Consider the following 27,590-nt stretch of genomic DNA (forward strand, 5'->3'; position numbering starts at 1 on the left):
AGTTTTTTTGTATCTTCAAGTTAATCTACTAGATTTTCTACCAAAAACTTTCAATATAACTTATTTAAAGAGATACAACGTCATGGAGATGACGATTCGAGAAGGTTGTCTGAAGTATTTACATTTTGCTCCAAAGAAAAAGCAGCATATTTGAAACAGTCGAAGAAAAGAATACCTTCAAAGTTTTATTTCTAGACTAGACGATAACAAATCCAAACCAAAGATATAGACTTTAATGCAGAATATTTACGATCCTAAAGATTGTTTAAGGCCTGCAAATAAAAAGTTCCTTCTGGTGAGGACGGAAAGATCATGCTTTATACTACATTCTATCAGTAGCTTGGATCAGCAGTTGGATCTACATCAAAAATATTTCTAGACAAAAGGGTAAAAAATAAATAAGGAAATGAAGTACCTGTAGCTGCTTAAATCTATGACTCACAGAATAAACCTGTACCATTTGCCTTAGTCTACAATGTAAACGCACGTTTTTTTCTACTAAACACATAATTAAATCCACTCACGCATGATCCATTCCACCCTGGAATGACGACATCAAAAACACTTCCCTTTGCATAATTCCATTAACCGTACCATACTTAGATGATCCGGAAACATAAATCAACAGCAACAGCAGGAAGTGATCGCAAAATCTACAAACCGGCAGGTGGAAACGAGTAAAAAAAAGGTGCGCTACAGTACGTTATTGTGTGTACTGAGTCTGTTTAAGATAGATGTCAAGCACGATCGAATAGTGCCCCGAAGAGTGTTTGGCGTTTGGCGAAATGGCGTAAGCGGCTCAGGTGTGGGTTGAGACAATTCTCATCGAAGTGTGTTTGGATTTGGTCGTATTTATGTTTGCATGAATATTGAACAATATTTGCACAGCCCGTGTCCGAACGATGTCTTCACAAACGTGCTGAGCGTGTTTACCATCGCATAAACAATGGCGTGCCAGTGAAGTGCGCCATTAAATAGTTTACCTTTTGTGTTTTTGTTTTGATTTCAGCCAACTTGCTGATTATGTGTTTCTTTTTTTTATGGTTCCCTTTTTGAAAAAAAACCCTTTTTTGTTGAAGAATCGTCAGAATGAAACAATGAAAAATAAAAGAGTACGGAATCTTTATGTCGCCGGAAGAAATGCTACTCCACTGTTTGCTTGAAAGTCATTCAGGTGGAAAAGTGATAATGATTCAGATTCAGTTCCGATCATGTTTCGCACAAGTTTCGCACAAGTCTTTGTTGCATTTCTGAACCTGTTTGTTCCACCCGATGACCACTCCCAATGTACCGAAGTGTAAAAACATCTTGTTTATTTGCATCACCGATAACAAATAGCGTCTAATTGTGGGGATTGTAGGATCGGCACGTTTCTGTTGCACGTTAACAGCTTGTTTATTTCGCAAAGAAAAAGGTAAAATCTTTGTGAGAAGATTATGCTTTCACGGTTAAAGATGCAAATGAAAAAAAAATAAAACCCTCCTTTCGCAAGATGGCCAGAAGTGTGAGAATTTGTCGAAAAGCACTTGAAAACCCGACGTTTGACGTTGGTCAGGATTTGGATGGTGCACGTTTCGTTCGGCGTAGTACAGGTCGCACGCAGTTTATTGCTCCCGAAAGGCTTATTTCGCCGAAATCAAACTGGCCACCGACCTAACCTAACCTCTCGGCACGCTGCACATCAAGCGAAAAATCTCGCCAGCCACTCTGGAGAGTTGAACTCTTGGCTTGCCCGCTCCATAGATGGAGACGGTTCCTTCCATGCCAAACGCTTGGAAAATGAATAAATAAACACTTATTTATACATTTGTCTATGATACAGCAATAAATTTCGCTTTACGGCACCATTATAAAGTCGCAGTGGAGAATTTATTGTGATAATAAAAAAAAAATCCTTCGCAGCAACAAAAAAAAGTATACAGTGACACCCGGAACGATGCGCCACGGTGATGATGGAATGGGAATCTCGCGAAAACAGGGATACAAAGGATGGAAGTGCCTGTTTTAGTTTCTCGGGCGCAAAAAGGGTCGAGTTCCAGCGGCGAGTGGTGTGAGATGAAAATTGCAAAATAATACTAAACACAGAAATAGAAAAAAAAACAGGAACGAGCCACCAGTAGTGCAAGTTCCAATTCGAGAAAGTACGGTAAAGCACGATCGCACCGTGGCACTGTGAATCTCGCCTGCTCTATTCCGGACGGTCGGACGTGTTGGCTATTTTTATAGACCGCTCAGTGTTTAGCCACGGAATGGCAGAAAATCGCTCGCACAACTAGATAACATCCGAGACGTTACCCCGGGGGCAGTTGCGAATGAGTCGTCCGATGACTTTTGAGCTCCGGTGACGGTCAGCAGCCATAAATCCCGGCACCGATGTGAGAAACGGATCCGTACGGTGTGCGGTGTACCATTTAGCAAAATCCTCCTGCTTGAAGGATATATACAGTGTACATCGCGGGTACGTAAACTGATGCACTTCCGGTTGGTGTTTTTGTCGTTGGGTGGTCTCGTGGCGGTGAGGGAAACAAAATGCCAACCATCTCGAGATGAAGTTGTTTCAGGGATTTTCTTTGTGTTCGAACGGGATTGTTAGGTTATGTCGTTTGTAATGTGAGCTTTTTTTCTTGCTCGCCACAAACATAATCTTTTGTTAACGATTGGCTTATGTTGTGATTGAAACAAGGTTGAGTAGAGCAATAATTTTTTGAATGTAAAAATGTTTCATGTTTGGGGCATATAAAATGTGATTAAAATGCTTACAGCACGGGAAAGAGATGATGCAATAATAATGCATGTTTCCCGTTAATAAGACCCTGCTAATAGTCCTACCTTTCATGTGAGATAAACAATGTTATCTTCTATTGTTTTACTTCCAATCGACATCAGACGGAAATGTGTCTCCCAACGCAAAAATAACGTCTTCCCGGTTCAAAGAGAGCTTTCGCTGCTCGCTTTTGATCAAACATTCCGTCGAAAACCACCGTACACGAACCGAGGGCAAGTTTAATCAGCTACATTTCATAGCAAATGTCGTGCCGGCCGGTAGTTAGGTATAGGGCGGATAAATTAGTTTTCGATCTCGTAATGCTTGAGAGCAATGGAAAGAGTAAGAAAAAAAACGCTTCCAACTAACAGCTCAAACAAAGCTTTCCCAAGCCTTATCTTGCTTCTTTAGTCTTAGAATCAAAGCTCCGAATGGAGCTGGGGCTAGGCCTGGGTGATAGCTTTTACCCGTCGTTCGTTGTGGCGTTTTTTTTCAATTACCGCGGAACGACTGTGTCATCATGTGTCATTGAGGTTCCATTAGTGGCGGCATTGCAGCCCTAAGGCTGCACGAAAATCGTACCGTGAGCCCCGTTCTTGCGGTGAACGTCTTCTTCAAGCACTTCGATGCACTCCTTCCCTTGTTCGATTCGTCGTTGCCTGGCCGGCCGTTGTTTTTGGATGGCGCTTGGCGAACTTCCCAGCCCTGAAACAAGATCTCATCGTCACGGCTTTAACGAGGCCCGAAACGGCGTGTGGTACGGCCTGTCTCGGTGATGACTGTACCGATAGCAATCTCATTAGATAAATTGCGCATCACGTCAGATTCCGGGGCAATCTAATCAATAGGTTTTGGGGTTTTGGTGTTTTTTCTTTCACCATCTTGACGGGACGGGACCGATTTGTTGAAGCGCAGCGCCGGTTTTGCCGGTTTTGTATCCAGCGTTTGATCGGTTGGTTTTTCACAGCGCATCCCACATTCTGCCACATGTAATGGGTGTGGTATGTGAGGTTGTGTGCAAAAGAGCAAAAACTGGAGAATGATACCTACTGAGCGGGACAGGCAAAATTGCAATGGATGGCAGGAAGTAATATGGTTGCGTTGGATGCCTTTGAAGTGGTAACAATTTCTTGGTAACCGGAAAATATGTTCACTATTGAAGTACGTATCACTTTGTAAGCATTGCCCAATATCTTTTGCACGTTAAGGCGTTTAGCTTTAACAGAAAAACTTTATATCTTAGGTTATCAACTACATTTAACAGACAAACATTGATCCCAGGTGAACTCGGTAATGAGCAGCGTGAGACTATTCGCCTATCAATTCATGAGGTATATGAGTAGTAATCAGTTCCTTCAGAAATGAAATAATTCCTTGAGAATTAAAGCCTATTAAAGCCTTGTCAGGTACACACAACAAGATCGTCCGAAAAGTAGAAGTTCCGATCGTGAGAGTGGTAACTCTCTAGATCTGATGCTAACGATGTTCTTGTCATCTGCAGTAGTGCGCGTAGGCACTCCGATAACCGATAACAGCTAGGAACAGTATTGGACAGTATTAGCTTTAGTATTGCTCCATCATGAGTTGTGCTAATTTCCTTTCGTCTGATACACAAACACCGAATTCTTTGTCAAACTTAGACAGCCATACTTATTTGATTGTAGTTAAGATGGCTACAAATTCTTAGGAATTACTCCTGGGAAGTGCGAGTCGTCCGAATGAGTATTTCATATTCATAAATAGTCTCTTTGACGTCGATGTACTGTAATTTTCAGAGGGTATAGAAAGCTCTGATAATTCATCCCGTAAGTTCATATTTGAGCTGTTGATGTTTGATAAAATATTTCGTAAATTGGGCCCCACGAGCATGAGCATTAAATACTGGATCACCTCGGGAAGTTCCTTGTTTTCATCACGGGTATCTCAGCATATCTCTCCCTAAATTGTTTACTTGTTCGCATGGAGTTGAGACTTTAAAAAAGCACTCTGCCGTGAATAAGTACCCTGAAGATATAAGCATTTTTGAATCCAAGATACAGATATATTAGATATAGCGACAGATTCAGATATTGAACAGATATTGATCAGATCTTCTAATGTGGAATTTTTTGCAAGACCTAGATTCCATTTCAACTTTGCCAAAGAGCTCAGGTTCCGTAGTTTTGTAGTTAGTACTCACTGACGTTATTTTCCTTTTGTAAATAAGTCACTATTTCGTAGTTATTTTTTTCGTCCAATATCAGGTTACGTTACGTTTGGTTAAGTGATGTCGCCTGAAAGGCAGCGAATGAGATGATACATTCAAGGTTTTTGTTTTGCTATTGTTTGTTTTTAATAACCTTCTCCCATTGCAATAAGCATCTAAAGAGTGTATTACAATAGCATTGACACCGATTTTTCACAATAATGAAATGCAATGAAAATCGAGCACACCTAATTGAAACAAATGGATCCATTATGTCAAAATGATACAGCTTCCCCCGTTTTGGCGGGTTTTGGAAGAGGTGAGCGAACACTTTCACCACCGATCCCTTGCGGTTGTTTGCTGGTTCTATTAAAAATTCAAATTAGTTGTGATTGATAGTGTTTTAATGGGGCCCAATTGTTAGCTGGTCGTCTGCCGGAAAACATCAGTGGGCGCGACGTTCACCCGATTGCACAATGCAACGGAAAACCAGCGGCACGGAACGATGGGTATATGTTGGTAATAGCACGCATCATCCACACGTTTCCGCTGCGGGTCAAATACCAATAAATGAACGCGTAAAATCAGGATGTTTTTTTTCTCTGGAGGTTGACAGCCTGATCGACATGTGAGTCAGGCGCGAGCCCAATTTATTCGATCACACCAGCCGGTTGACACTGCTTTTAATTTAAATCTCATTCGAATGCTCAATTAACGTACACCCGAAACGTGGCAATGGGTTGGGAACATGTTTACAGCTTGGTTGAAAACATGGTCGGATTTCGCGCTGCCAAACCAACACCCGCTTGGGGCCTGTTTAGATGCGAGGAAATCGGGTTTTTGCCGGTTGGTCGAAGCTGCTAAATTTGGCATCACCAAAAACAGTACGTGAACTGCAAGCGTTAATAATGCTCAATTAAATTCGTTTGAATACAAATACCGTCAATTTAGTTTGGCTCCTGTTCTTCTGCCTCACCCATTCTGGAAGGCACGCATCCAGGTCCGATAAACGGGAGGATTCTCCCTGCAAGGGAGAGAAAATAAAAGAAAAATATCCTCCATCCATAAATGGTTTCTCGGCGAGGTTCCTCGGACACCGGGGGACGCCGGGCGAAGAAACCCAAGATGAGGCATCCATTTAAGCCCAATATTCCATACACGTCCCGGTGAGGTCAATCGCCCCCATCGCGAATGCGCAAACCGCGCGTCGAAATAAATCTTCATTCCGGTGTGGTGTGGGGCCATTCGGTGCAATTTTGGCACCCTTGTGTCGGATTTGGCTGTCTATTTTATGTGCGTCGGTTGGTGTTATGCTTGCAATCGATGGATGCCGCATTTTATGTAAGGGGGAGTTTGTAAGGCAAGGCTGATAAAAATAGTAGGTGATGTTGTTTATATTGATAAAAATGGTAAAATAGTTAATTTGCTTTTGAGAGAATTTGGGAGTTTCTATTTCCACATGTTGTGTACAACGAATGTACTTGAAGCTCTTTATTATATGAACTTTAGCGCTATTTTTCTACACTTGTAATATTTATGGGTATCGCATTGTATTGTTGAATGTCTTGAAAAAATAGAGGAAGTTTTATTTAAATTAAAAGATTCAAAATATCCGAATCCCTCAGATATTCCCGTAACCTCAAAACTAGCTTTATATCCAGAGACTTGAAAGTTTGTATACTGAGGAAAAAAATTAAGTGAAATTATTTCTTGTCTTATGCTCCACAATTCATAATTCAATTCTCAACCAAACTCTCTTTGTCTCAATACTTTTTTTTTGAGCACCAAATTTTAATAAGTCATCAATTAACGAAGATCTCAATAAACTTTCCAATATTTTTTTTGCTACGGATCGTTAAAACCGACAAATGCAATAGCACCCTTAAAGGTCGTTAGAGATCTTGCATTAATGGGTTTCAATGAGCGCGTGACATTCATTTCCTGTGCAAAATAATGTTGGCCACTTTCAGCCGGCCGGTAAGCGGAAAGTGTCCTGTCTATCATCTTCAACCAACCGGCTGCCTAGTTTCCGAATGTTTCCTTTCATTGCAACACATCACAACAGACACAGTGTGTGCGAATGACCATGGCTAAGAAATAATAGCAATATTCCCAAATGCAACACATCTATCCGGTTGACCCGGTGGGGGCATCCAAAGTGATGCCGAACCGTCTAATTAGCTAGGAAGTCCACCGGCATGCTGCTGGGCAAAGAGCGAGCGAGAGGAATCGTAGAGTCGTTCGTGTGTTTCGAACTGGCGCGTCATTAATGCTGCATCCATACGAACCTAATGAGACGTCCTGTGAGTGTCAATTAAAAGCTAATGAGCGTTATGATGCTGTGTATTGAAAACGCATTAGTTGACAGTTTCCATTTCATTATCACCAGGTTCGGAACGCTTTTGGGGAAGCCAAGAAGGGCTCCACTCCAGCGGTGGAAGTGTGCGTAAATGGACTGTGGGGCTTTGAGCATCATCAGCCATCAGGCCGCATTGTTGCTACCGATCGCTACCTTTTCACTTTGTCAGACATCGAAGAGCTAGTGGTAGGGCAGAAGAATTTATAAAATCCATTCCTCTCTCTCTCTCTCGCTCGATCGCAACCTACGCGTCTCGGATAATACATCGGAATCATTTATCTTTCGAAATGAGCATCGTTTATCGGATGGAAGAATTGTACGGTTTGGCGCGCCTTCTTCAAGAAGTTTTTTTTTTCTTTTTCAAACTTGGAACGTTAAATTACACCTACGACCGTTGGGCTTTATCCTGGGCGGGATGAAAAATTTGATCAACGCGTGGTAGCTACTTTATTTTCCACCTCACGGTATGCGACTGCAACTTCGGTTTGCACATTTTGTGGTCCATTTTTATTTGCAGCGCGTTGGCAAATAATTGAAATCGAGAATGTACAATCTGTGTGCAGCACGGTCGCTTCCCTAGTGCGGTTTCGATCCTATCGTGAACCTTCCGCACAAAGAAAACTGTACGTCTAATGATGTTTTTGGTCGTTTCTTTTTTTTGCTCGCTACTTCTTCACAACGAGTAGCTCTGGACCATCGGAAGATTTGATAAATAAAGACCTCCCTCGTGAAACGCACTCGCATCCGATAGTCATCGATATCGTTTCCTTTCCGGAGGTTTTCCGACCGAAACCGCAAATGTCCGTCCTGGGCTGTAATGATAGATTTCGCCCAAGCGTCATCCGAGAGAGCACCACCCGCTCCGATGGCAATGTCGGTTGGAGGTTGATTTGTGAGCCCGGTCACCGCACTATTTATAATGCCATGGAAGGCGATGGTTGTCGCTTCTTGCCCGGTTCCCGATTGGGTTCTTAGATTTCAGTGCGTTTCTTTTCCTGCAAAACGCAGGAGAATGAGGTTTTTATCTGATTCTTCGTGTCTCTCCCCTTTAAAAGATGACCCACCATCAGTGCTGGGCGGACAGGAGAGGTGATAGATAAACGGTAGAGAACGGATGAATGTCACACATACGAGACCGTCCATGGAAAGGGCTATCCAGGAAAAAGGGGAATGGAGACCAAAAAAAACAAACAGGGAAAGATCACACGGATCATCCGGAAACGATGCTCCGGGAAGTGTCCAGCTACGATACAGGCAGGGTCGTAGTCCACACAATCATTAGGCAAAAGCAAAACAAGAAGAGACAGCCATTCAAAGGAAACGAACGAAAAGAAGGAGAGAAGAGATAGAGAAAAAAACAAATCTTCGCCCTTTTGGCCACACGGACACTGGAGCTGGAGGATGAACGCAGCCAATAAATTTTCTCGAGGGTTGATACTTTGACCACTGCGTTCGGAGTAGGTGAATGATAAAGAAAACATTAAATATTTTATGCGCTCCATAGATTACTGCTTATATTCGGTTTTCAGGCAATTAATTATGTAATTAATTACTGAAAAGCTGCCCGACCGGCACTAAATCAGTCCGTGTGCCGTGGAGTTTGTTGGAGACGACGGCGACGACGACGACACACGGTTCCCCAAAAACTGTTCACCTCGTGACATTCGTGCGAGTGTGTGTCGTCGTGTTTACACACTTGCGAAGACATCACAGGGGAAGGCGAAGACATCACAGATGACCAGGGTCGGTGTCACGTAAGGGAAGATTCCGGGTGTTCAAACGATTGGTTGTCCCATTCCCGAAAAGCGTGCTGTATGACATTCTTCGACATCAAAATACTTCATCTGTCGATGGTCGATGGTCGATGTGATTGGGGAGTAGACAAATTTGCTTGGAATTTCGTCGCTGCGTTAAGAAATGCGCACCGTTCGTCACCTGCCATCGTCACTACCCGGCCATCTCACTGTGCTGTGGTTTATCGCATCGAGCAAAGCATTTGGGGAAGTTAAAAGTAAAAGGGCCAAAGGAGAAATCGAACGAGAAAACATACCCCGACCGGAAAAACTATCTGCTCAATGTGGTTGGAACGCATCAGCCAAGACTAGGTCTTTGGTTTGTAAAATCAACGTCACGACAGACACATACGATTTCGGGTGTTTTGGGTTAAAACTTACATTCGAGAGTGTCTGTATATTTTGTGTGATTTTGCGTCACAAGGGAATATGAATCTTTTGCACGGTACGGAATGAGTCACCTTTTCTATGATGCTATCGATTAATATTTGATCAGGATCGTCGCCATTCGTCGTCGGTAAGGAGCGATGCGAGAGGGTACCGTGTGGTGGTAATGATGGCTTCGATCCGGGAGTTAGCAGATGTGTCGTTCATTTGTTTTATAAATATTCCAGTGCAGTGCATTGCTGGTAGCTGGCAATGACGAGTGCTACCATTGCTAAAGCATCATTTCATGCATGTTTGATGAGGTTTGATGGTAGAGTTGTCGATGTGGGGCTGAGATTTAAGCGATTCCCTGCAGGGTAGCAGATTACCTTTACTTACGAATGCAAAAGTCAGCATCGAAGAGCTTAACATTATATTTATGCTTTGTGTGATGTATTTGTTTTATTTTATTGAAGTGTGTTATTGTTTGTTGTTACTTTAGTAAAAACTCGAAAAAGTCAATGATAATAAAACAGCATTGAGTACTGAAGCACTGTAAATGATGAAATATTGAAGATATTTGAAGATTGAAGATTGAAGATATAACAAGTCTTTTATTGTAAAAAATTCATTTGTAATCTTGATCAGCAATAAATCAATAAATTCTTGGGATTCTTGCATATTGCACAATTTCCAAAAAGTTCCTACTGATATCTATAAATCTTCCAAAGAATAAGGATAAGTTTGAGGAACTGCGAATTAGATCTCTTTCCATAAATTACCATGAAATTTGAGATCTTGTCTAATCTAATCTGCAACATTTTTGAATGTTTTGGCAAGATTTCTGATACGTATTGCTTAAGTATCTTGATGAAATATTCAGTTTATTTTTATTTTTCCTTTACAGAGTTGAATTCCCCTTAAAATACGTTGGGACGATATCCAGCTATGGGACCTGCACTTTTATCATCAACGTCTTTTTGTGACAATCAACACGATTTTTGTGCTTAGCGATCAAGAAGATAGCCCGAGGTGTCATTCATCTCAAATATATCGTTCTGATATTTAGTTTACTTCCAAGATAATCTATTGAAGGGTATCGACAGGACAAATTTGCTTTAATCCATCGTCGTAATGCCTAGAAGTATTCCTTGAGATTGGACTTACTAAATAGTTAGTAAATAGTGAGAACTTATTGTATGAAAATGTCTCACAATTTGGCATAATACCTTCTTGTAAAAAAATAAATACAGATTATTAAACTCAGATTTATGATAATATCTCTACCCATCCGTATCTTGTCGCATCATTTCAACAAGTAGTTGGATCTGTTAAAATCAGCTAACTTTCATCAGCCCCCCAGGTACAAGCGATTAGATTTTCACGGCTGTGGAAAAGCGTCACCCATTAAGCGGATTTCAGTGACATTTGATTTTGAGGTGCACAAAACCCCCGGCAACAGACCCGGCAACGATTGTGTAACGCATTCGCGTCACGTCCGTATACCACCTCTAATCCTCCCGGGTACCCGGTGTGGCTGGCGAATCCCGTGATGTCGTGTTTTACGCCCGGTAAGCACAAATCCTAACCCTATCGGCCACCAAGTGATCAACAATGGGTACCACACCAGGCACCTCCGGTTCCGCCGGTCGAACGGACCTTTCTTCCTGCACGAGTACCGGCACGACCAGGGGGGGTCGTAATGCATGTTAATCCTTTGTTGATATTGTCTAATCACGTTCCATTAGCATACTTTTTGTGTTTTGTGTACATGAGGTGACCTTTTTTTCGGTATTTGATGTCTCCTCTTAGTTCTGCGTCCTGCCCTAAATTCCGACAGCCCAGCTTTTGAGACCTGTGAGACAAAATTTGGCCATTCTTCTGTCTATTAAAAAACGCTCTGTTCCAAATGTGACACCGGAGCGAGGGTTTCATAATGGGTCTCCTCCTTTCCACCGTGTTGCGGAAGGGTTTGGCCTACAGGGCAGAGCAGGAAGTTTCGGCTCATACCGAACTACAAGCACACGATACGGATGGACCGATGCCTAGCGTTTTTGGGGTATCGTGCATAATAAAGCACCGTCGGGCGGGAACCTTTTGCAGCACCTTTCGGTGGTGGCCTTTGCCCTTTCCCGGTGCAAGCGGGATGATGCGACCGCGTCATCTCAGTTCCACTACTTTTTTTTCTTACCTCGTCCAACAATTCACTGCCATTCGGTATGTTTCATCTGTTTGTACAGGTGTTGAATTTCAACTGTCATTCCCATCGGGGTCGATGTGAGCCGTTTGCCGACCGGCATTGTCCCTCACCCTTTTACCGACTTGTTGCAATGCTCGCGGTCCCGTTCCGTGCGCATCTCGTTTGCATAAATTTTACGCTTAAAATTTCACGTCGCTCACCCAATTGTAAGTTCTTGTTTTGCTTCACAGCAGGCACCAATATGACTGGTAAGTCATATCGTAGCATTTTATGCTTTTTTTTTGGTACACTTTACTATTCGTCTATCGGGTCCGTTCAAATCTTCTTTTACAGATACATCACCACTTTACCGATGGTACATTTCAAGGCATTCGGCATCCCCGAAAACGAGGATTGAATATGTCAAGGTGCTTTAAGGTGATGGGCTGGAAGTCTCGGCGAACAATCACGGTGACCACGGCAGGCGAGACCCGTGAGGTTGGATGTTGTTGAAAACAGTCAGCCGTCACACAATTGCAATCAGTTGGTTAGCTTTTATGTTGCGCATTTAAGAGGTTAGTGTGGCATCATGCAGTGACCCGCAGACCGTTCGATCGATTGTTGCATTGAAACTGTGTTTTTTTTTTCGTTAGTTCTTCCTCTCGTTTGACTCGTCGATTGATGCATTGATGAATGATGTTCCAAATATGCATAAACATGTCATTGTGCGCTTGAGTGTAGTTGATTGATATTTGCGTTTACATGGAAAGCCGATTTGGGTCGGAGGTGGTGCCATATGGTTTGGAATGTGATGCTTTAAGGTTATGTTATTGCATGATTTTGAAGTTGAAGTTCGTTCGATTCATTCAATTTTCGTAAGGAATACTATGATCATGTTAAGTCGCACCTCTTACCTAGTTTCAAGAGGACAATAGAAGAAGAGTTTAAGATATTCGTTGAAAAAAAATCAACAATACTTGGTACACCCCAATGTCCTCTTTTTCTGAAGCAACACGTTGTATTGCGGATTTTTCTTGCTTTTCAGTTATGGATGTGCCCCAATTCTGTATCATCAATAGTATTTTTAGATTTAAAGGAGTCTCAGATTTAGAAGATGTAAGTCTAACAAAATTTCAGTATGACGCTCAATAGCTTAATTATAACATCATGAACTTAATTGATTAATATTAGGCTCTGGTAAACTCTTCCCGTAAAGAATTTTTCTTGCCATCTGGTTTGAAATCTTCAATAAAATATAGAATTTCTGCAACTTTTTGCCATATAGTTTGAAGTTCTTGAATTTCCGCAACTTCGTCTGAGAAATTGATGCAATTTTCTTTTCCAAGATTCCAAGACATCATTATTTTATTTTAATTCACTCAATTTGCACATTGTCAATGCAAATCTCCCAATCATCTTACGGAGCAGCAATGAAAAAAGTCTATTAAACCAAACAATAGAACTATACGCAAGACATCTGCAAAGCAAATGAACGCAAATCATCATCCACAGGCATTAATCAACGCGCTCACTCTTGAATGTGACGAGTGAGAAACAAATAAGATCGTATCCCGTAACCGAAACTAGTCTGCTGGTGCAATGAATCACCGCAACCAGCGTATAATGATGACTGGCTTCTCAATTGTGCGATAAAGTTGCGCTGAAAAATTAGACCCTGGTGCGGTGGTGTTATCTCACGTCGCGTGTCTCAATAAATTTTCAATCGCCCGGCACTACAGCGCGTCTTCGCGTCGCGTTCATTTATTCTTCGCCAAAAAACCTAGATTTCAATTAGAGGCTGGTATTTGAGAAATTTGCATTTTCCACTTCTACTACCAGAAAAGGGGGGTGTACCTTTACAAAACCAACCGTTTGGCACCGTCAGTCAGTTGCTATCGTTTAGCAAATGGGCGAAACGATTTTTCACCCTTGACAGATCCGCTGTCGACGTGAATCCGATACGGAATGCGTACCGGTCGTGTACGGTGTGCCCGGTTTGCCGGGCCCACCGTGCGTTTGCTGATCGAATCGGTCGATGCTTCCACGAAATCAAAACATCAGTAAAACACTTGTAAAACCTCGTTTCCTTTTCCTTTCGTCAGATAATAAGACAATAAATTAATGATCTTCCCCTTCCCATTGGGTTTTGGTTGGTTCTCCTACGCTCGCGCTCGCGACGACTTCTCGTTGCGTATTCCGGTGTGTTTCGAAATCCTTCTCTACCCGACGGAAGTAAACTACAAAGAGTGAAAAAAGCATAACACAGTGGGGACAATAAAAAAAAACACACACACCTAGGGAACGCAAGGAACAATCCGAAGACGATGGACAGACGAACGAAACCTATCGTTTGTCCCGATGATGAATCGGTCCGAAGGCTTTGATTTATCTTGAAGATTTGCCCCGTCCGGCCGGGTTTTTGGGTTTTTGCGGTATGCGGTGCGAAGACGGAATAGAGTGCTGAATCCGGAGTAATTTATCTGGCCGTGCCGTGGTCGTCTTTTATGTTTGTTAAATTCTGTTGTTTGCTGTGACTGTGAAACACGAAACTACGACCAAACCGTGCTGATTGTCGCCAGGAGGATAATAAAGCGACCCCCGGCCGTTCGCGGAGGTGTTGGCCAATCGATACGGTGAATCTAGAATTAGAACACACCTTGGAGGACGGTGGGGGTTCGGTAGTTGGGCATTCTAAAAGCGGCATGAAATATTACCGCTCGGGGAGTTGAGCCTTGAGCGGAGTGCGAATCGTTTGAATCTCGGGCAACGTTCGTTTGTATGACGCTTGGCGCAAGAAGTACGCTTGTGACCCTTTGCCTGTACGGTTGGTGCCTATAGCAACCAGAAAAAAGAAGAGTCTTGAGAGAATAAGTTATAAAAAGCAAGGTAAAATGAGCTAAGAGCACCTTTTAATGGGTTCTCTATTAGCCATTACGGCAGGCGACAGGCACTTAAGGGCGAAGCGATTGCGAGCTCAATCGTTTAATGTTAGGCAAATATTATTATGTCCAATATCTTGTGCTTCTACCACGATAGAAGATTTCTTTTTTTCCCTCGAGGGGTACATCAAAGATGGATGGATGGTGCATTAAGATACAGATGCATAATTGATTATCTGAAGCATGGGAAATTGAGTAAGCACGAGAGATTTGTTTGCTTAATTCGAAACAAAGAGCTCCTTAAGTTTTTTTTGTGTTCAAAAGAGATTTTTTTCAAGAATTCTTGCAATATGAAATAATTTGATTTTAAAAGATAACGGTAACGATATAATTTTTATGCATAAACATTAAACGAAAGATCTACTCCAATAATTTGAAAGTCCTAACGTATTCTGAACCAAATGATAACAGTTAATTTTAATTGAGTTTTGTTAAGGTTTCGATCAGGCTTTTGATCATAATTCTGCGAAATATTGATTATTCTTGTAAAGTTGCGAGATTCTTGCGTTACTAGAGAGAAGCGTTACTTCAAGAATTCTGGAGACATCCGATCAACTGACATCTGGAGACCTGTACACTCGTTTCTAAAAACGTAAAATAAATAATTATCATATAACAATTAATGGTGACACAAAAACATGATTTTACTAAAAAGATAAAATCACACAGAAAGTCTCCCAACACAATCTACTTTACGTGATAATCTCATCATCTTTCACCATTTCGGTCCATCAAATATTTGATTTCGTGTGTTCCAGTTCCGAATGTCCAAAATGAGGTGGAAAATGTATGCAAATCATTTGTACAAATATGGCCAGCAGTAGCCGACAACAACCAACCCTGGTTACATCTTAATACGTGCTTCATACTTCATACACAACCGGACACCGGGCGGGCGCTTACCGCGTTACACGTCAGTTCACGGTAGATGCTGATGACCAACAGCTCCAACGAGCGACATTTATGGTGATGCTGAAAATTGGGTTCACTGGTAGGCTGCTTTGTCGTCATGCGACTGACACGTAACCATCAAATTCGACAGCCTCATCATCGACAGCTCAACATCACGCGCCTAACCCGAAACTGTTGGCGTTGGGCTGTGAGCGTTTTGGCAGATTGATGATCTTGTCAGATCGTTCGTCTTGTTTGATGCCGTGTGTGTGCTACGTTCGGAATGTTTGGCACGTTGTCGGCCTTGTTAATCGTGCGCGAACCAAGTCGTGAAGATGGACTGGGAGACACCGGGGACACAGTGCGCCGTACGCAGTCCGCCGTGAGTGCCAAATGGACATTAATATTTATTTTCCTACGAATCAAACAAATAAAACAACGGCAAACAACAATCCGTCAACAGCTCCCGGGTGTCCCCCCGGTGTTGGTGAATGTCGAATGACGGACGAGACGTAGACGGTGGAGGGGGGCCCGGAGGAGATTTCAATCAAAAATTATTGTTTGTTTTTTTTCTGTGTGTGTCTTGTTGAGGAATCGACCTGGTGTACCAGCTTCTGCTGCAGCATTACCAGATCCTTCCGGCGGGAGGGGAGAGCCCGGGATAGCAGGATTGGTCGGTGGAATAGTGATCAAGTTTCGAGTGTTTCTCGCGCTGGGTCCATTAAATCGCGTTCGCTCACCGGTATCTCGGTGGTCGGTGAAGATGGTCGCCACCGTTCTGTGCATGGTCGGGTAGAAAACAGTAATTGGAACCTGGATCTGGAGTCTGGGTTTCGCTTCGGGAGGGACAGGAGTAGTGCACTGCAAGGCTCTCTTCGGCTACCCTCGTTTGGTGATGGCGTGAATTTATTGCTTGTATTCAGCCGAAAACCTACACGCTCCCGGTCGTTCGGTTTGCTTTCGAGTATTAATCAAAATTGATCTTGATCGGGAAGGTGTCTCGGACGCGTCATTAGTGCGTAGCCGTCTGTGGTGGGCAGGTGAAGGAAGGATTGAGAAAGAAGGAAGGGGATAGTAAAATAAAACAACAGACGATGGCTGCAAATGAAACAGAATCGATGCCTATCGGGCGACGAATAAGCACACCGAGTGGTGCGCGTTGATGTTGCAGCTATTTTGGGAAATGTTTTGTTTTTGACACTGTTTAACATTCGATCGGATAAGCGCGAGTTTCGGGAGTCTTTTCTTTTTTTTTTGGTTGAGAACAGAGAAACGCCTTCTTGTCAAATGAAGCAAAGGCCTAAAATCAAAAGATTTTTCATTAGACAACCATTAGAAGCGTGCGTGTGAGCGATGTAAAAGAGGAAAACTAACATGAATTTTATCTTTATCCGTGTACAACGCGTTGTTGCGGTAGCTGGCGCACCCCTCTCAAGATCCCGAAAGCCCGATTCGTTACAAGCAAAGGTCAAGCATACGGCAAAACTCCCATCGCTTGCGATAATCCTATCGGCTATGGGGGGGTTTTTTGAATGACAAATGGACTTCAAAGAGCATGCTTCACTTAATGGTCGTTGAAGGCAAGACAAAGGCAAGAAAATGACACTGCAACAGACCCGAACTATACACTATGGACGGTTTTTGGAATTGTGAAAGAAATGTTAACCCACCAAGATACAAGGTGTTTTGGTACGCAAATTAAAACCAGCGTTACCATTCTTCTTCCAAAGCAACACAATGATGCATCAATCAGATGCAACAATGCTCGCATTTGTCGCTTTGAGAGGATTTTTTAACTCAATTTGCGTTGCATGAGCCGATTTGTTTGGAAGCATAATTGTGGTAGCAATGTGCAACACGCCTATTTCTCTATTCATTTGCATATAATTAACTTTTTTCTCCCCCTTCCTGGGGAAACTTCAGTCACAAAATGTGACATTATAGTTGCTGAAACAAATCAACCTTATAATGCTGATTTATGATCTTCAATTTTTCACAACCGTCCGAGATATGTTATGTCAGCATAACTTGTTTTGCAACAGCACTGAGAATGAAAAAAAAAACTCTTTATTTTACGGCAAACATTATGCGCTTATCAACAAAACGCTTTTGCCGAGTTTAATCAATGCTGGAGCTAGTTATGATGCAACTGTGCGATTTGAAAACTTTTATTTCCAAAGCACGCCAACGCCGTAGGTTCGTAGCTGGTCCGTAAATCACATTGGCGTACAGTTCCCGTGCAAGTAAACCAGCAAAGTTCTAGCGGCATATCGGAGCGATAAATCAAACGTATCGCTTCAAACCGAGCGATACGGGGTTTTTGGTACAGTTTTGAGGGTTTGGTGCGGCTTTGCAAAAACTATTGCCATTTTGGAAGTTGATCGTTTGGCGTAAACTGTTCTGGGTAACTATTTTTAGTTTCATCCGAAACTCGTATCGATTCTTATCGGAGCTATCGCGCAGTAACGGCATTCGCTGCGAACGGTGCGTTACGCCAAATTTCATAGCCGATTGGTTGCGGTTGCGTTGGTGGATCGTTTTGCTTCGAAAGAGATAAAAGTCAAAGGTCAGGTCGTATTTGACATTTGTCAAGCAATAGAAGATAGGGGGAAAAAAGTTTCCAATGGATTTCTGGAAAAAAAGATAAAACGGTTCATTTGGTTTGATCGAAATAGTAATAGAAGGCAATATTTGTTATTTGTTTCTTATTTGTTGAAGAATGGTCAATATACAGTGGTGGTCTGCACCATAAGGCTAGTGATTTGTTTGATTAAATATGGTGCAGAAAAAAATTGCAGAAAGAAAATGATTGCAGAAAAATGCAGAATAAATTCTGTGGAACGAAAATGACTATTTCTACAAAACAGCATTATCTTGTTTGATCTTGCTTGAACTCTTTAAAGTCATAAATTCAATCCTAAATTGATCGAATTTAAATTGTTTCAAGAATCTTTTAAAGTCATCAGAAACAACGTAAAAGGCATCACAAAATGTGACTCTTCTTAGTACAGATTCTGATCAAATTCGTGATTAAAAAAGCAAAATTCAAATAAATTCTACTTTAGAGAAATTTCTAGTCAAATAACAAAAAATCTTGAATGTGAATGATTTTGAAATTCGGTAAAGTAAATTAATTTGAGTTAATAAATTGCCCTATTCAAACTACCTTCGCTGTAGTACTAGACTGCCTAATAAATATACTCGAGGAAGTAGTTCTACTCGAAAGCTACACACTGTTGCTAAAAATATTTCTCGTTCATACATTATGTCAGCGAATAAATTAATTCATTTACTCACGGGATGAAAAATCAGGTGTTGTTCGTATGGTTGCACTTCCGCTTTATCGCACACCATCATCACGTGCTTCCGTGCAACAGCAATGAAAAAAAAACGCTTCAAATTAACATCATCATTCTTCCCGCCCGACACATGGTGAAGGAAACTGCCAAAAACAACCGTATATACAACACCCCTCCTCGACGGGGCTCAAAACAAAACCAAGCAAACCAGCAAACATAAAGATTCACGCCACCGTGATGCACCGAATCTACTGCCGAAATAAGCTCGCACACTTCCCGCCTTTAAGTGACCCCGTGGTTCTCGGCCGGGGGATGATGATAAAATTTGATACAGCATAAATATTTCAGCTCCGGTAATCAGATACTTTATCATCTAATTAATTTTTCAACCCCAGTGGTCCCCATCTTCGCGTCCAGTCCGCAGTGACAACCGCGTTGAACACTTGGCGATCGTGATTGTGACGCGTCGGTTCCACCGGGCTGAGCGACGATTTACGCTTGATGTGTGAAACTTCAGCTGGACGGGACATAATAACAATAAAACAGCCGAGTTTACAGCTAGTCCCAGTCCCAGTTCGCTCCAGTTCGTGCCCCGTTGCCGTAAGGTGAAGGGTTCCCTTAGCTGCAGCGAAACACCGCAGGGGAGCACACGGGAAGCACGGGATAGACACACCGGTCGGTTTCGATTTTCAGCGCCACACAAATGTATCGGAATCTTAGATTATGTCATTTCACGTCAGCTTGGTGTGGATCCGAGTGAGAGTGTGAACCGAGTGTTGCACCGTTTAAATATGTTTCTTTTTTTTTTTATTTTTGACTTTTCAAATACTTTTTTTTTTGGGGGGAATTTCTAATGGTTTGCGAGTGTGAAGCGTTTCGTTCCGTAGCGACAGGTGAGCAGAACGACCCGGTGTATGCGAAGATTCAATTAGCCCCCTCCGGAGGGGTCACGATGGTTGCCGTAGCATCCAGAAATTAGTGTCGCCGGTGGGGCTGCGAACCAGCGAGAATGACAGGATGACACTTCAACAAAGACTGATAGTATCTGCTGATGGAAGAATTTTTAATCGAAATCCATTTGAAGATTCTTTTAAATGGGGGAAAGAGTTGGACGGTGTAAAAGGAATTGATTAAAATAAATTTTTAATTAAATATCGCCAAACAAGTTTCCATAAAGTGTATCTTCTATCAGTGTGAACGTTAGCCGTATAATTTGACATTGGCATCCAAAAGTGGTGAACTGGTTACTTACCACTTACAGATTGGTAATTGCCTATTAGAGCTATTCTATTGTCCGCGTGTAATATTTGAGAATGTTTTCAGTAATTTTGTAATATCCACTAAGATCATAACCAGAGTACACTCTACTCGAGAAGTCCGTACAGCAATTCCGGGAGTCCAAAAGTAATTTAATATCGTGCGGCAAAAAGTGGAGTCCGGATATTGTTGATCTGGCATTTAAAATATTTTCCTACTTCTGAAAAAAAGCAAAAGCATTGTCTGGTTTTAACTAGTTCACAGCAGACGTGACCTTAAAGAGCAGTAGTAGCTTATGTAGATGATCAGGGACAAAGTGTCCTTATAGTTCCTACGGAAAGTCGTTGTTATTGTCCAAAATAGTAGATGCAATATGTTAATGGTGGATATCCACATCTGAAGATCTAGAAAGTGTGTAGTAGAAGTTGTTGATAAAATTTTTGCTCCGAAAAAAACGACGTCTCGTCCGAAATTCAAATATCGAGAACAACTTTACAGCAGATCTCAAGTACATGTTCTTTGAGTCTGTACATCCAAGGACTTAAACATTGACGACTCCTACACTAACTTGAGGAAACTCTTTCTGCTGTTCCCTATCCGCAAAACGCAAAAGGTTATTTACTTTTGTAAGGAGATTAGGGATATGGTCACTAAATGACTTCCGGAAATTGTCACTTACATCAAAAAGTATCATAAAAAGAAGGATTTTGTCGTATGTTCTTACTTGAAAGTACTCATTGAATCAATAGATCAGTTGATGAAATCTGTCTGGGAAAGATCTAATTTTTGCAGAACACTGTGTACTCTCTTGCTGTTCCTGAGATAAACCAATAAATCTTTCTTGGGAAATAATCTGAAAAAAAGTAGAATCTTCTCCAATAAATTTTAGGCCAAAGGCAATGAAGAAATCTAACATTTACTTTCCCACGAACCTTTGATCGAAATTCGAATAGCGAACAGCTAATAAACTGTTTTGTTCAAACATTTGCATTCAATAATTTGTTTGTTTGTCCTCGCCATGCTATTCTATCACGCTGAAAATGTTCAATTTTTTTTATTATTTCTGGGAATTATTTCAAAGCGTAAACATTGTTGCCATTAGTTTTAATTAATTGTAACACGTTCATAATTAAGCTACAATGTAATACCAACATTATAAGTTAATTAATGTTGCCATACTATTATGATGAACTACAAACAATGGACACCGTAATCACATGTTTCCATATTTAGATGCAATTAGCAAGCGCACCAGTTAATAAACAATGTTGGTTTCATTTCAATCTAGCTGATCCTGCACTGATAAATCATCATTCAAGCAAAACGTAAATCCACCGCCAAAAAAAAAAAACAGGTGCAAGAAAATTAAACAAAATGTTCACAAAAATTACCCCTCTCGGATCAGTACGTAGAATCAACTAAAAAAAATTGGTTTCATATTTCAAACGCATATAGTTCGCTTCATTGCTATTTTACCATCAAAACATGGCAACTATAGCTCGCATAACAAAAAAATAACCCAATATTTACATGGAAAATATTGAACATCAATTTTGATTAATTCCGCAACGAAAATCTCGTCCATTCGATACGTCGTCGCACCGTCCCTGTTGGTGCTGCAGACCGTGCGTGTAACAGCTGCATATCTACGTTGGGGACGTGTTCGGAATGATATAAGCATATGGTGGATAGCAATAACAACAACAACAAAAAAACAGAATCATTTATCACCAAGCATCATTGGTACCTGATGGTACCTGACCGGCAAAGGTCGTGTTGCATCCACGCATCGTGGTGGACACTGCACGGCAAATAAAGTTTCTGCAACACTGACCGTACCGGAGGTTTAATATTCTGTCGAATCAGCGTACATTTTTATTTCCGACATAGACACAGCTTTATGTCTACCCTACTGATGCAACGATGATTGGGAAGAGAGAAAGAGAGAGCGGAAGATGTGATTTTTCAAAATGAACTAATAAAAAAATCTGTACAATATGGTAGAGAGAAAATCAAAGCATAAAAAAACGGGAAAAATATGATACTTTTCGGAAAAGCATAAACATTGTAGCATTCGAGTGTGTCTAATTCTAATGGCATTGGTTAGGATGGTAGAACATCATGAATTCCCCCTGTTTGGATACGGTGTATAGCACACTTTGATTTTACTGTGCTCTGTAGAAAATGTCCTAGATTTAAGCGTAAATATTTTGGTAGGCCAATTCGTTACAGCTGATCATGTGCATATGGCGTTGTTCAGGAAAGTTTTCCTCTAGCTATAAAAAAGCGACAGTAGCCTTCTAAGCCCCATCCCTGACCAATCTCACTGTTTTAGCCATGAACGAGCTGCATCATATGTTGTTATCCATGGTAATGGTATATTGTTCCCTGTTCCCAGCGACACTAGAAGGCTCGATTTTTGGTTGTTGCTACAGTTTGTCCAAACGGTCGCATGTTATCTGTTTTTTTTCTTCTTCTTCTAGGATTAAATTTCTTCTAGGCTCGCTTGACCCCTTTTGTTTGAGAGCAAAAATAACAAAAAAAAAAACGGTATCGACAGCAGTTTTGTTTCTTTCACAAACTGCATAAAATAGCGATAGAAAGTATAATCCTGGAAAAATAATGCACAAAGATTGTGCAAGACACTTTCGTCGAGAAAATGTTGACTAGTTTGCTGTTTTTTCTTCTTCTTCTTCTCTCCATTGCATAACATTGCAACTCTAAATAGCTTCCACACCATAAATTTCACATAATCTCGCATTATTGCAGTTCAAGTATCATAAATTGTGGATTCCTTGGTAGGTTATGGACTCTACAGTGAAGTAGCAAAGATGCAAAGCTTTCCACTCATCCCTGTGGAAAATGGTTCCATTTGTGTGAATGTGGAAGAAAGGTACAGAAAAAAAATACAGCAAAATAAATATTATGCAAAAAATCTAAGGGGACACCATAGGAATGAGAAATGGAATAAGCTTTTTTCCCCACTTTTATTTTTACCATGCCTATGCTGGGAAAAGATAATCGTAATGTTTCAAAGAATGCAACAAAATGCCATGCAACAGCTTCATTTATGAGTTTTGTTGGAACGTGTTTCACGTAAATGGAATGGCTTGTGAAAATTGTCAGCCAAGAGGAAAGTTCTTTTTAATCTTCACAATTTTACTGTATCGTTTAATTTGCCGGTTTTGAGGATGGCTTCGCAGAATTTCGTTTGTCACTGAAATAACTTATGCAATTAGTGCATTTTAGTGCAGTGAGTACGAAAATGCACATTCAAAGAATTGAGCTCGATGGTTTGTGCATACTCTTCACCGGCTCTACAAAGAATTTTTATCCTGAGGCATTTCGTGTCAACAGATTTAGACGACTCCTTTTTTCCTTCTTCTTTCGGCGGGAGAGTGATCTCATCGTTTTGGAGGAGGTTGGAGTAACCAACCAAAGCGAGTACCTTGACGAAAATGCCGATCAATATTGGGCTCAACTGAGTAGTAGGTTATCACACAGAAGCAGTGATTTCTTTTTTTTTAATGTCTCCGAGGTCCTGATGGATGATGGAAACTGAACACAATAGGATAGGAAGTCGTGAATTCTACTTCCTCCACCAAGAAGTTAAACATTTACGACTTCCAACGCAATAATCCTAGAAAAAATTCTTCAGAGGTTCAGAGAGAATATACTTCCGTTTAGGTCTTGTGGAGATCTGGGATATGATCACGATCAGAGTATGAGATCTCTTCATCTAACCTGACTTCATCCTTGATTTCAAGATATCATTACAGATAAACGTTTTACAGAACAACCTGTTCTAGATTTGTTTTCGTTGCCATTTTAAATTACACACCCATTTTTAACTTTCAGCATACAAACTCATGTCATGTAAAAGAAGTCCTTATTCTTCATGCCCAAAAGGAACGAAAGATACTATTTAGAAAGAACACAAAACTCCACAACATCCAATCTGAATCCATTATTCATAAATCATTAACGGTTCATGAGCTTGAATTCAATTTCTCGGAGACATCCTGTTAACGAGTTCTGTTTATATTTGTAAGAAGAAAATATGATTATGCGACGGTCCCAGCCAAAACGGCTCTGCCTCTATGTCCAACGGAGTCGGACTCGGTACGGAACGGTGAACTACACACCAAAAGACAAACGTTCGTGAAATAAATCAAACAGCCATTTTCTTACACATCTCAATGATGTTAGGTTACGCCGATTCTCCTTAACCATCTTGCTAGCTTAAAGGATAGAAACTCTGGTATTTCGACCATCGTTTAGAGGGTTAAGATACCGCCGACAGAGTACACTTTTGCGAGACATTTTTCGCTCGTTCCCCGAGGGTCAACAGGTGAATGAAATTATAATTTCTTGCTCGCCCGCTCCAAAACTTCGTTCGTCCTTTGCACGGGTAAGGTTTACCTAGCTTCATTTCGGTTGTGTTCCTTCCTCAGGATGCGTTCCGCCGCATACAATAGCCCCAGGAGTTTGGTTTTGTATTTCGTGTGTTTTTTTTTGTTACATCCTTCGGTGCGGTGGAGTGATCACAGGTTTGGTCGATGAAAAAGTGATTTGAGAGTTGCGAATGCTGCTGGGAATCGTCTACATCGGCATAAGCGTATACCATACTGGGCAATGAATTATTTACTTTCAGTTGAAAACAATGCCCCACCTAAAGCCTGACCGTGTCCGTCACAGGGGTTAGGTGGATGACGAGACTCAATAATGGTACAATCCTGATGGAATCTCTCCCACCGGGAAGGGTGGCAGATTTTCCGACGTTTTGGTTGTGCCGTTGTGAACAGGTGCTACAGTGTCGTGGAAAGTCGAAATGGACGACGAAAACTGACCCTACCTGATTGCTCTGATCTGACATCGGTGTTGCGTGTTGTTGAGTTTTGGAGTTCTTGATTTATTAATATCACTTTTTGTTATTGTTGTTTTTGTTGCGGGCATTTGCTTTCCGGTCATTCATGAATATAGATCGAATTTTTTTTTCACTGTCAAGTCGATGTTATGTGTCGTGCTTTATGTTGCTTTTTGTTCAAAGGCGTCCTGTTGGATGTCTGACTCATGATTTTTGGTACAGGTGATGGAAACATCACAATTGAATGCAGCCAAATAAATGTTGCGTAAAGGGAAATTGTTTCAATTTTCGTAAATTAACTTTATGCTTGATTGTATGTTCAGCTTAAAGCACGAACCACATTTTGGGCTGGGTTGAGATTTTTATTCCGGTAAAATGACGTTTTAAATCACCATTTCCAGGAAGAAAATCCCATCCAATTTGGGTCTATCGGGATTCATTTACATTACATTTCCTGTTGCATAAACACATGCGTAGAGCAAACAGTACAGCAAACTGTTTGTTTGATAAATTTGGAAAACCGCACAACGCGTTTGATGGGTTGTGGACCAATTTTTCCTCGAGTGTATACCGATATCAGGATGTTTGTATGCTTTTTTTGCATTTCATCAGAAAGCCCAACCTAGTGCATCACTCCAAACAAATATCGGGCGTACTACGTGACTGTGTGCTTGAATCAATTATTTACAAATTATCATAATTGCATACGCAGGATAAACAAATCCCATCCACCCACCTTTGTGGGAAGGTGAGCAATGGGTGGGAGGGAGTTCCAAGCGCCAAATTTCCACCAGATGTTGACATTGGGTTGTGTACGGGAATTGTTTATTGATTGAATATCGGTAATTAAAAGCGATCCATACATGCCGTTGGCCACGCCACATCACGAATACTGACCACTCCGCCCAAAAACCTTCAGGGTACAACAGTTGAAGGGGAGCTTACACAGCGCGGGAAAAGGGGAAAATGAGAATTGTTTGCGAGTGTGATTAAAATGATATCATTATCTGGTTACGGTGCGTTTGGTATTCGATTTTCGCTGCAGTGAAAACAGTTAATATTTGTGAAAGAAAAACATTTACGTTTTGGGGGTTTTTGGGGGATTTCGATGCACAGGTTGGGAATGCGTCAACTCGATTGGTTAAACGGCTGATTAAACATTGGCTGTGTACATTGCGAAAAGAAAGTTCGGTGAAAGGTAAACAAGAAAGAACTTTTGTGGGATAACCTGTTTTCATGAGTCGAAAACTGGAAGCTGGGTGGTATACACCAATGAAGTACACAAAAATGGCCACAAACTGAATTGCTCGAACACTCGAGTCATCACAGTCTGACATGTAGCCCACGATATCCTGTCGCGAATTTGCTACTGCGGACTTGCACTCCTTGCTGCGGATATCATCGGAATAATATTGGATGAAACTGAGTTTTTGGATTTTCCAGAAATTCCGTGAGCATCAGATCCTCACATAGGGCGGTCCGGTAGTGTACGTAATAAACAGCGCAGGTCCACACGACAGGACTAGGTATCAAATCCCATCTGGGGCCCCCGTTGCAAGGACTAACTATCCTGCTACGTGGTAAAATAAGTCTTGATACGGCTTAGCCATTCTTAATGGCGCAAAAAAAATAAAAGATCCTCACATACGAGTTATTCATCAGCTTCAAGGTGACCTGCAATATCAAACAATTAGAGTGACAGTGTCATACGAATTGACGGCTTCAACAAACGTGGCACAATTTTCTTTCGTTCTTCACAACTTGATGAAACTCCTGGGAGAATCACGGCAGAGTATCAGTTGATGGAATTGATCAGTTGAGGAGTTGTACGAGGAGTTGTAGTTTAGTTCGATCCGGGTGCGCATTGTTTTTGGGAATAATGCGTATTATGGCCCCCACGAACCCATACGATACTGAATATATCACCAAAATACAACATTAATCACATTCGGTGAAGTTCGGTATATCACTACGTCCTCAAATCTTGGACAATAAGTCTTGACTGACGGAGGACGTGAACTTGCTCTTTATTTTTAGTTTTTTTAGTGATATTATTATTATTTATTGAGTATTACGGGCTATGCCGTATTGTCGAGATAATTCTCGACTAGGGTTTTACATTCTATGGTATAGTAGGAATTTCCTCCTACCAAGCTGCCTTATCCCGGGCATACTCGGTTGATGCGTTTTCCTGCTGTCCAATGTCCAGTTGTCCAAAGTCCAGTTGTCCACTATCATGTTGTCCAATGTCCTGATGTCCATTGTCCGAATCCTAGATATCGTTGATGGGGTCTGTCGATTCTCTTGTTCCAGGTCTTCTGTACGCTTTCTGGGTTGTTTTCTGTGCCTCGATGTGCCACGTGCAACACTACTCACTACTATAAAAACAAACAGACCAAACAACACTTACTACTTGATGACTAAGAATAGGGAAACGTATACATTTAAACATTTAAACCGTGTTCTCTGGCGAACCTGAAAATAATTTTCATATATGGCACGTCTCCTGTGGCCATAATGTCTCTAATTGGGACATCCGGATCCCTGTTGATTGCCGCTATTGCTGCCAACAGTGATCCCCTGACATCATCATAGTCTTGACAAGACCACAGAAGGTGGTCTATATCGTGATGTCCTGTACTGCAATCGCAAACCTTCGTTGGAGCCAGGTTTATACGCTGAAGGTGAGCG

General features: G+C 41.4%; 1 protein-coding gene across 7 annotated transcripts in view; it reads right to left on the bottom strand.

Moving 5' to 3' along the window:
• The window catches only part of LOC125769092 (probable lysine-specific demethylase 4B), a 217,126-nt gene that overhangs the window by 170,792 nt on the left and 18,744 nt on the right, over positions 1-27,590 (bottom strand). The gene's annotated exons all lie outside the window — the stretch shown is intronic.

Source organism: Anopheles funestus, chromosome 3RL (assembly GCF_943734845.2).
Source record: "Anopheles funestus chromosome 3RL, idAnoFuneDA-416_04, whole genome shotgun sequence".
Lineage (NCBI taxonomy): Eukaryota > Metazoa > Arthropoda > Insecta > Diptera > Culicidae > Anopheles > Anopheles funestus.